Below are 10054 nucleotides of genomic sequence, written 5' to 3'. Positions count from 1 at the left end.
TCTCAGCTCAGCAAGTTCAGCTCTTAGTGATTCCAGCTCATAGTAGGGGAGCCCCAGTGCCAGTGAGTTCAGCTCAGTAACCTGTATCTAGATTCTTAAGGGAATCATAAAATTAACTCTGACATTCCACAGAGAAGAGAGGCATAGGTAGAACTGGTGCTTCTGGCTCACACAAGGAGCCTGCACCACCAAGTACAGACATCCATCCCCAACCTCTCTCCTTTCAATGGGTTTGGAACCCATGTGCCCCATCTAGCAAGCGCTATCCAGCTGACAATGAAACCCCCCATCACAAGACAATTTTGTAGTTCCCCATTTACCCAATCAGAGTGACAACATTTCATTCCTCCTGCCCCAATAACAAAGAAATTGGGGATCCCACAGCGGTGAAAATAGCCATCCCAGGCTACTGTGCACTATACTAATGGGAGTGGGAGTGCCAATGCAAATAATTGAAAAACCAATGCGAATACATGAAACTTCTTTCTGCACTCCCAATAATTTACCACCAGATGTCAGGGTAGAGCTCATCCTGACTCTGCTTACACTGGTGCCCAGAGCTCTGTGTTTACACCAGACAGTGAGATCACTGAACTCCCCTAGTCATGTCAGTAGCATCAAAAATGATGCACAGAGCTAAACTAGCCCTTTTGCCAGATTTCTATACAGACTCATTACTGTTGGGAATCAGTTTCTGGGCCCTCAGTACATTGCACCTGAGTGTGTGTCAGGAATTGACACAGATCCATGCTCACAAACTCACACTTCCAGTGCGATGAACCAAACTCACCTGGTTGGAGAGGTGTGATGTCTGCAGCCAAGGAGAAGCATTTGAATTTGCCCCTTGGAGGACTTCAGTGTAACATGAGTTATTTCTTGCAGGTCAGACACAGAGGAAAGTGTTTGGACGTTAAACCATGGCCGGGTCAGCTGACACAATTGTGATGCCGGCTCTGGGCCGCCCGTTCCAGCTGGGGATGCTGTACGACTGCCGCAAAGACACCCTCATCCCAGGTAATTCCCCAGCTATAGCCCTGAATTCAGGAGTGAGAGGAGGGAAGGGTCACGGTCCGAACCCCTTCATACCTGAGAACGAGCCAAGTGCGCTGTGAGCGGCCTGGTTACGGGATTATGGAAATGGCCCCGCACACTCCCCCAGGGTCCAGGCTGAAGTAACTGGAAGGGGCAGAAGGTACCTGCATTGGGGGACCTGCTGCCATTCGTTCTAGGTCAGTGGTTCTCCTCTTCTTTGTGTCTGTCATAATTTACCCTCCCCCAGCTCCCACCACACAAGTACATACACCAGTAAAAGAAAATCAATATGCAGCTCTCACTGCAGATTACAAACAGTGAGGCCTTGAGTCAAACAGAGCCAATGATCCATTGTAATAAGAGCAAAAGCAAACCTGCCACTGTGGTCCGTGCTTACAATCAAATGTGCACCCCGCCCCCGCCTCGTAGCAAGCGGGTTAATGTACAGATGGCAGAGACCTCGTATAATGCTTCGCAGCTTCCCAGAAATCCATCAGAATGCACAGCACCGCCTAGAGTCAAATACACAGCACCATCCAGAATGTAAGATCAACCCAGGATCTACCCCGCCCCTTCCCAGAGACCACGCCCCTTCCCCGAGGCCCCGCCCCACTCACTCCATTCCCCCCTCCCTCCGTCGCTCGCTCTCCCAAAGGGCTGGGGTGCAGACTCTGGGCTAGGGCCAAGGGGTTTGGAGTGGTCGGGGGAGCACTCCAGGCTGAGCCTGGGGCAGAAGGTTGGGGAGCAGGAGTGAGGGGTGCAGGGTCTGGGAGGGAGTTTGGGTGCAGGCGCGGCTCCAAGCTGGGGCCGTGTTGGGATGCAGGAGAGAGTGGTGGGTGCAGGCTCTGGGAGGGAGTTTGGGACCGGGGCAGGGGCTTGGGGTGCAGGAGGGAGTGTGAGGTGCAGGCTTTGGCCGGAGATGTTTACCACAGGCAGCTCCATGCTGGTGGTGCAGCAGGGCTCAGGCAGGTTAGTGACCACTGATCAAGAGTCAAATGCACAGCGCTTTCTGAGGACCTGATATGTCTGGAGGAATCGGCGTTGCTCATTATTTGTTGCTGTGGGTAAAATGTGCACAGTGAGGCTTTTTCTCCTAAAGCTTCCCATGCCCCCCAGTTTCAGAACCTCTGTTCTAGGTCTGGTAGAACTAAAACACATCTGGTAAATGGCAGGGAGTGGAGGGTGGGGGAGCACCCTTTTATGGACACCCAGCCAGTCAGTTAGCTATAAAAATCCTTCTTAGTAGTGGGATTCTACTTGCTTTGCCTGTAAGGGATTAAGAATCTCACTGAAATGCTTAGGTAGAAGGAACTGAGTTGGCACCTGGCCAAAAGAGCCAACGGGAAGACTAGAAACTTTTAAAATTGGAAAAAAAACTTCCCTTCTGGGTCTGTGTTCTCTGAGCTGGAGAGCCAGAGCCAGCAGGTCTGCTATAAGGAGCTTGGTCCAGGTATGAAAATTCCTCATTATTCATACCTAGAATTATTCATTTGGAACTACAGATCTGTGAGTAGCACAGGAAATGTTTAACTAGATGGGATCAGGTTTATCTCTTTATTTTGTGCTTGTGGATTTCTCTGTGCTGAACACAGGTGCTTTTCTTTTCTTTTGTAACCTTTACGCTGGACCCCCAGGGAGCCATTTCTGGTGTTTAACCCTTTTCAGTTGCTCTTTAAAATCTAGCAACAGCCTGATTCCCCAGATGAGCTGTCTTTCTTTTTTTAACTAAAAATTACCCTTTTGAAGCACATGATTGGATTCCTGTATCTTAGGCGGTAAAGAGGCCTGTGCACATGTTACTCAGTTAGCTTCTAAGAGGGACAAAGCGTTCCAGGTTCAGCTGGTGGCAACAGCTGATTTCTTTTTCTCTTTCCTTTCTCGGCTCTTCCCCGGATGAGGGTGAAAGAGCTTGAGGGTGCCCCATAGCAGCAGTTCTCAACCTTTCTCTTTTGGCCCCCCCCCAACACTCTATAAAAACTCCCTGGCCCACATGGGGCCCTGGGCAATTTCTCTGCTTGCCCCTAACGCCCGCCCTGCACACAAAAGCTGGGGCGGGCGTTAGTGGTAACAAGCAAGCTGCCAGACTATGCCACAGGGGGTCCCATGCAGCTACACTGTTCAGGCTTCAGCCCTGAGTGGCGGGGATCAGGGCCCTGGGCTTCAGCCCCATGTGGTGGGGCTTCAGCTTTCTTCCCTGAGCCCTAGTAATGCTGGCCCTGCTTGGAGGCCCCCCTGAAACCTGCTTGAGGCCCCATAGGGGGGCCCGGACCCCGGGTTGAGAACAGCTGCCCTACAGGAAGGAATTGCCAAATGCAGCTTCCTAGGCTCTCAAAAGGGTTTTTGCATTTGGGTGGTGGCCGCACTATGACCCAAGGCCAGGGGGATCTGTAACCTTGGGAGTTTACTACAGGCCTGGAGTGGCCAGTATTATTTTTTTAAAAGTCTTTGCGGGCCCCCACCTTCTGCACTCAAAGTGCTTGAGTGGGGAATTAGCATTGACAACATCTCATGTTCCTGATTACATGAAACTACCCGCTGCCCAGCTGGGAAGATTTATTTTCTCCTGATCTTTTCTCAGGGTGACTGCTCTCTTACATCTCCACCCACCAACCAATAAAGGCTAAACATGGAGCACATGACTTATGAGGCGAGGCTGAGGGAACTGGGACTGTTTAGTCTGCAGAAGAGAAGAATGGGGGGGGGGGCGTTGATAGCTGCTTTCAGCTACCTGAAAGGGGATTCCAAAGAGGATGGAGCTCGGCTGTTCTCAGTGGTGGCAGATGACAGAACAAGGAGTCTCAAGTTGCAGAGGGGGAGGTTTAGGTTGGATTTTAGGAAACACTATTTCACTGGGAGGGTGGTGAAGCACTGGAATGGGTTCCCTAGGGAGGTGGTGGAATCTCCTTCCTTAGAGGTTTTTAAGGCCCGGCTTGACAAAGCCCTGGCTGGGATGATTTAGTTGGGGATTGGTCCTGCTTTGAGCAGGGGGTTGGACTAGATGCCTCCTGAGGTCCCTTCCAACCCGGATATTCTAGGATTCTATGATATCACAGGCTAGTAAATTTCACCTCATTACCCCTGTACTGAGCCCAGGAACTTGTGTTTGACTAAAGTCAGCTTGTGTTTGACTCGGATGCCGGGCAGCCACTTTCTCCCTGACTCTTCTCCAGACCCCCGTCCCCTGAGGAGCTCTCCCACCCGACGTGCACCACTGGAACCTCCAGCCGGGCGCTGGCTCTGCCCTATGCCTGGCCATGTGCCGGCCTCCTCCCCAGTTCCTCACAGGCCAAGCCGTTAGCAGAGCTCCCTTTGGCACGACAGGGGTCACTAGTGCAGCTGAGCAAACATCCAACATCTCCGCTCCCACGTGGAACTGCAGTCACAGCCCCTGGGCGGCTCCCACTCCACATGGACCCAAGAGTTCAGCTTGGCACTTAGGGCCGTTCCCTAACCACTGACTTTCAGCCAGTGCACAGAACCGCACGGCCAGAGAGCAAACTCCTCCCTTAGTGCGCACACAGCATGTGCTTTGCTCAGGGCCTTGACTGAAATGCAGAACAAACATGTGCTGCATTCGCAGGCTATTTGCACTAATAGAGCAGCGATGTAAAGTCCGTGCAGAAGGAGGTTTCCCCTTTGCCAGGAATTAATCTCTGCTCTTTGTGTAATTTCTGGCTTTCTGGCTAAGGTCACGTGAGGTGCTGTGGAAAAAAAAAATTGGAGATATACCAATCTCCTAGAACTGGAAGGGACCTTGAAAGGTCATTGAGTCCAGCCCCCTGCCTTCACTAGCAGGACCAATTTTTTTTGCCCCAGATTCCTAAGTGGCCCTCTCAAGGATTGAACTCATAACCCTGGGTTTAGCAGGCCACTGAGCTAGCCCTCCCCCCTGTGGAGAGACAGTCATGTTAAATTCTGTTTTCCAGTTCATTGGTTTCAGTCAGTAATAATTCTAGTGACTTCAGTTTGCACTGGGGTGAGCAAGAGCAGAATATGGCCTAGGAGCATAGGCAGGGTGAAGCTAACTTTCTATGACAGGCTTGTTTTTGTACCACCTCACCCTCATCTAAATACACCACCAACAGTTCAGCTAGAGAAGCCATTGGCCTTCCACTGAAACTTGTCTCTGTGACTGCGGTCCCTGTGCAGTGGAACTGCATTGGTCCTTCTAACTTTCAGGCCTGGGATTGGGGCTTGAATGTGGTTGATGAAGTCACTAGAAACTCAGCAGAGGCCATAAGGTGCACACAGCACAGCTACAGGCCTTAGCAAGTCAGTAACATCCTTGTGTAGCAAGTGGATCTGGGTGAACTAAGCCAGGACCCCACGTTCTGTCCTACCCCTGCTATATCATTTTAAAAATACTTTGCACTATAGAAATGTTATTAAGTTAGGTCTCAAAGAGCCTTATGAACAAGTAAATGTCATCCTAGCATCACAGCTGGACCAAGTGACTTTGAGAGGTTACGTAATTTATCCAGAGTCCCACCGAAAATCAGCGTCAGAACAGTAATGAGAATGGAGCGTGGAGATGGCTGAATGAGCCTGATTAATTCTGGCCTAAACAGAGACTGGGAATGGTTGGGTCATTACACTAATTGAATCTATTTCCCTATGTTAAGTTCTCCTCACACCTTCTGTGGGTCATCTCAATTATCACTTCAAAAGTTTTTTTTCTCCTGCTGATGATAGCTCATCTCAATTGATTAGACTCTTCCTGTTGGTATGAGTACTTCCACCTTTTCATGTTCTCTGTATGTATAAATATCTCCTGTCTGTGTGTTCCATTCTATGAATCCGAAGAAGTGAGCTGTAGCTCACGAAAACTCATGCTGAAATAAATTTGTTAGTCTCTAAGGTGCCACAAGTACTCCTGTTCTTTTTAAACATATGTTAATCTATTTTTCGTCTCACACACAGACACAAGAAGTGAAGCATGTTACCAGATCAGACACTTTGTTCAGGCACATCCAACTCTTATTTTAATTTTAGACAATGTCTTGCAGTTACAGAACAGAAAGGTTTCTTACCCTCTCTCCCATTTACCATGTATCTGTCTGTACTATTCTAGGCATCACTTTATGGGACCTGGAGACACTTCGAAATCATGTAGATGCAGAACCACAGCCCAAGACTGACTATCAGATTATTGCATCTGACACCACTGATGACAAGGCCTCTGCCCTCAATGTCACAGCTTCGCTGAAGGCCAGTTTCCTGTCTGGCCTGGTGGAGGTGAATGGATCCGCAGAATATTTAAGTGATACCAAAACATCAAAACATCAAGCCCGTGTTTCTCTCCAGTACTCAACCACGACACAGTTTAAGCAGCTGAGTATGAGCCGGTTAGGGCTCCCTAATATCTCTTACCCTGATGTGTTTGACCAAGGCACGGCCACCCACGTGGTCACGGCTGTGCTGTACGGGGCGCAGGCTTTTTTTGTCTTTGATCAGGACGTTTCTTCATCTGAGAACGTACAAGACATACACGGAAACCTCCAGGTTATCATTAAAAAGATACCCCAGGTTTCCATCGAAGGGGAAGGAGCTCTCAAAATGGATGACACAGAAAAAGCACAAGCTGAAAAACTTAGTTGTAAGTTTTATGGTGATTTTGCTCTGGAGAACAATCCAGCTACTTACCAAGATGCCATGAAAATTTATTCCACCCTCCCCAAGCTGCTGGGTGACAGCGGGGAGAAGGCCGTACCAGTGAGAGTCTGGCTGTACCCGCTGACCAAGCTGGAATCCAAAGCTGCTCAGCTGGTGCGTGAGATCAGCACAGAACTGATCTTTGATGTTCAAACTGCTCTGGAGGAACTGACAGAATTAGACATGTGATGTAATGACGCAGTGAAGAAATCAAATGCCACAAAGTTCCCTGAAATCAGGAGCAAAATCCAGCAATTCAAGGATCTGTGTAAACAACACAGAGAGACTTTCCAGAAACAGCTAGCAAGTATCTTACCCTCCATCCGTGGAGGTGGAAAAGAGGAAGGGGCCCTGGTGGACATTTTATCTCGTAAAAAACAGTCACCGTTCAACACTCAGAAACTCAATGAATTTCTGGATACAAAGGAGCGAGAGATGAATTATGTGAATTCCTACCTTAAGGCCCTAATGGATGTAAAAGTGGTGTCCTCTCAGAGTGAACTAGATGAAATAGTACTTGACACTGGGCTTGATTTCATCGTCTCATTTACATTCACCTCATTAAATGAAGAGGAGCCATATTTATCAAATTTAAAACAATGGCTTCAGACCCAGTCTATGGAGGAAACTCATGATCCTGCCTCAGCCAGTTCTGTCGCTGAGAAACTAAAATCCAAAGAGTGGTTTGAGGAAAAAGAAATGTATAAAAAAGCTCGAAAATCTGTGAAGTCCCTTTCAAATTTTGCCAGTGTCAACAAATCTAGTGGGAAGACCCGGTTCATTGTGGCCTCTGTTCCAGACAAGGACAATCCAGGCACTGCCATTTACCTGTATGAGGAGGGAGAGCTGATCAGCACCAACTTCGAGCCTCCATCAAAGCCTCTTCCTGCCCTGATTGATGGAATCAGACATGACCGTGTGCAGCTCACGTTTAACCCAGCAGCCTATGGCAGGGCTGCGATATCCGGCTATCGGGCAGAGTACAGAATTGTAGGGCAGGAGAACTGGACGGCTGTGACTGTAAATAACACACAAGAGACATTCACAGTGACAGGGCTCCGTGCAAACACTGAGTACCAGTTCCGATACGCTGCAGTGAGCAAACCAGGGCTCAGCGAGAGCAGCGACGTGAGTGATCCTGTGAAGACACTTTCTCCAACCAGCCCCCCTGGGAAGCCCGTGATAACTGCTGTAGAGTCATCTGCCATTGCCCTCACTTGGGAGAGTCCAAGCGTCATTGGAGATGGGGTAGTTATAAAGGAGTATAAGGTGGAATATAAAGAGGAGGCAGGAGATACGAGTCAGGAGGGAAAAGACAAATGGCTGGAACGAAGGACAGGAAAGAGAACCGAGTTCTGTACCATTGATGAACTGCGTCCTGAGACGCCCTACAGATTCCGGGTGTCGGCTGTGTGTGCAGATGGGGCTGTGAGTGCCCCAAGTGAAGAGATTTGGCTCTCAACGCTAAAAGGTAAACATTTAAATATATTTGCATTCCCCCCCCCCCCGCCAACACGCAGGACTCTGACGCACTTGTTTCAGGTAAAACTGTCATTGGAAGAATACTGAGCCATCTCAGGCTCATAATGTACAAATGAGTTGAGAATCAAACAATTTATTAGTTTCAGAGTAGCAGCCGTGTTAGTCTATATCTGCAAAAAGAACAGGAGGACTTGTGGCACCTTAGAGACTAACATATTTATATCAGCATGAGATTTCGTGGGCAACAGCTCACTTCTTTAGGCTCAAATAAATTTGTTAGTCTCTTAGGTGCCACAAGTACTCCTGTTCTTTTTGCCAACAATGTATTGCTATTTAATAACTGATTTGTTGTAATGCATACAGAACCCAACCACTGGGTCCAATAATGGGCCAAACCCGGCAACAGGCTTTTGTAGGTGACAAATCTGAGGAATTGTCACAGATTGAGGTGCCACTAGAGGAGGTTTTGGAATTAATTGATAAACTCAACATTAACAAGTCACCGGGACCAGATGGCATTCACCCAAGAGTTCTGAAAGAACTCAAATGTGAAATTGCGGAACTATTAACTAGGGTTTGTAATCTGTCCTTTAAATCAGCTTCTGTACCCAATGACTGGAAGATAGGTAATGTAATGCCAATATTTAAAAAGGGCTCTAGAGGTGATCCCGGCAATTACAGACCGGTAAGTCTAACGTCAATACCGGGCAAATTAGTCGAAACAATAGTAAAGAATAAAATTGTCAGACACATAGAAGAACATAAATTGTTGGGCAAAAGTCAACATGGTTTCTGTAAAGGGAAATTGTGTCTTACTAATCTACTAGAGTTTTTGAAGGGGTCAACAAACATGTGGACAAGGGGATCCAGTGGACATAATGTACTTAGATTTCCAGAAAGCCTTTGACAAGGTCCCTCACCAAAGGCTCTTACATAAGTTAAGTTGTCATGGGATAAAAGGGAAGGTCCTTTCATGGCTATGAACTGGTTAAAAGATGGTTAGAAGGTCATCTAGTCCAATCCCCTGCTTAATGCAGGACCAATCCCCAGACAGATTTTTACCCCAGTTCCCTAAATGGGCCCCTCAAGGATTGAGTTCACAACTTTGGGTTTAGCAGGCCAATGCTCAAACCACTGAGCTATTCCTCCCCCCAAAGGGTAGGAATAAACGGTAAATTCTCAGAATGGAGAGGGGTAACTAGTCGTGTTCCCCAAGGGTCAGTCCTAGGACCAATCCTATTCAACTTATTCATAAATGATCTGGAGAAAGGGGTAAACAGTGAGGTGGCAAAGTTTGCAGATGATATTAACTGCTGAAGATAGTTAAGACCAAAGCAGATCATGAAGAACCTCAAAAAGATCTCACAAAACTAAGTGATTGGGCAACAAAATGGCAAATGAAATTTAATGTGGATAAATGTAAAGTAATGCACATTGGAAAAAATAACCCCATCTATACATACAATATGATGGGGGCTAATTTAGCTACAATTAATCAGGAAAAAGATCTTGGCGTCATCATGGATAGTTCTCTGAAGACGTCTACTCAGTGTGCAGCGGCAGTCAAAAAGCAAACAGGATGTTAGGAATCATTTAAAAGGGGATAGAGAATAAGATGGAGAATATCTTATTGCCCTTATATAAATCGATGGTACGCCCACATCTCGAATACTGTGTACAGATGTGGTCTCCTCATCTCAAAAAAGTTATACTGGCACTAGAAAAGGTTTAGAGAAGGGCAACTAAAATGATTAGGGGTTTGGAAAGGGTGCCATATGAGGAGAGATTAAAGAGGCTAGGACTTTTCATCTTGGAAAAGAGGAGACTAAGGGGGAATATGATAGAGGTCTATAAAATAATGAATGGTGTGGAGAAAATGATTTTACTT

The 10054-nt window shown here is 47.4% G+C and overlaps 1 pseudogene; it reads left to right on the top strand.

The window, feature by feature from the left end:
- The first annotated feature begins 917 nt into the window (after positions 1 to 917).
- On the top strand, positions 918 to 7936 carry LOC120394281 (annotated as a pseudogene).
- Positions 7937 to 10054: the final 2118 nt, after the last annotated feature.

This window comes from Mauremys reevesii, unplaced genomic scaffold (assembly GCF_016161935.1).
Source record: "Mauremys reevesii isolate NIE-2019 unplaced genomic scaffold, ASM1616193v1 Contig47, whole genome shotgun sequence".
Lineage (NCBI taxonomy): Eukaryota > Metazoa > Chordata > Testudines > Geoemydidae > Mauremys > Mauremys reevesii.
This window is presented reverse-complemented; position numbering and strand designations above follow the sequence as displayed.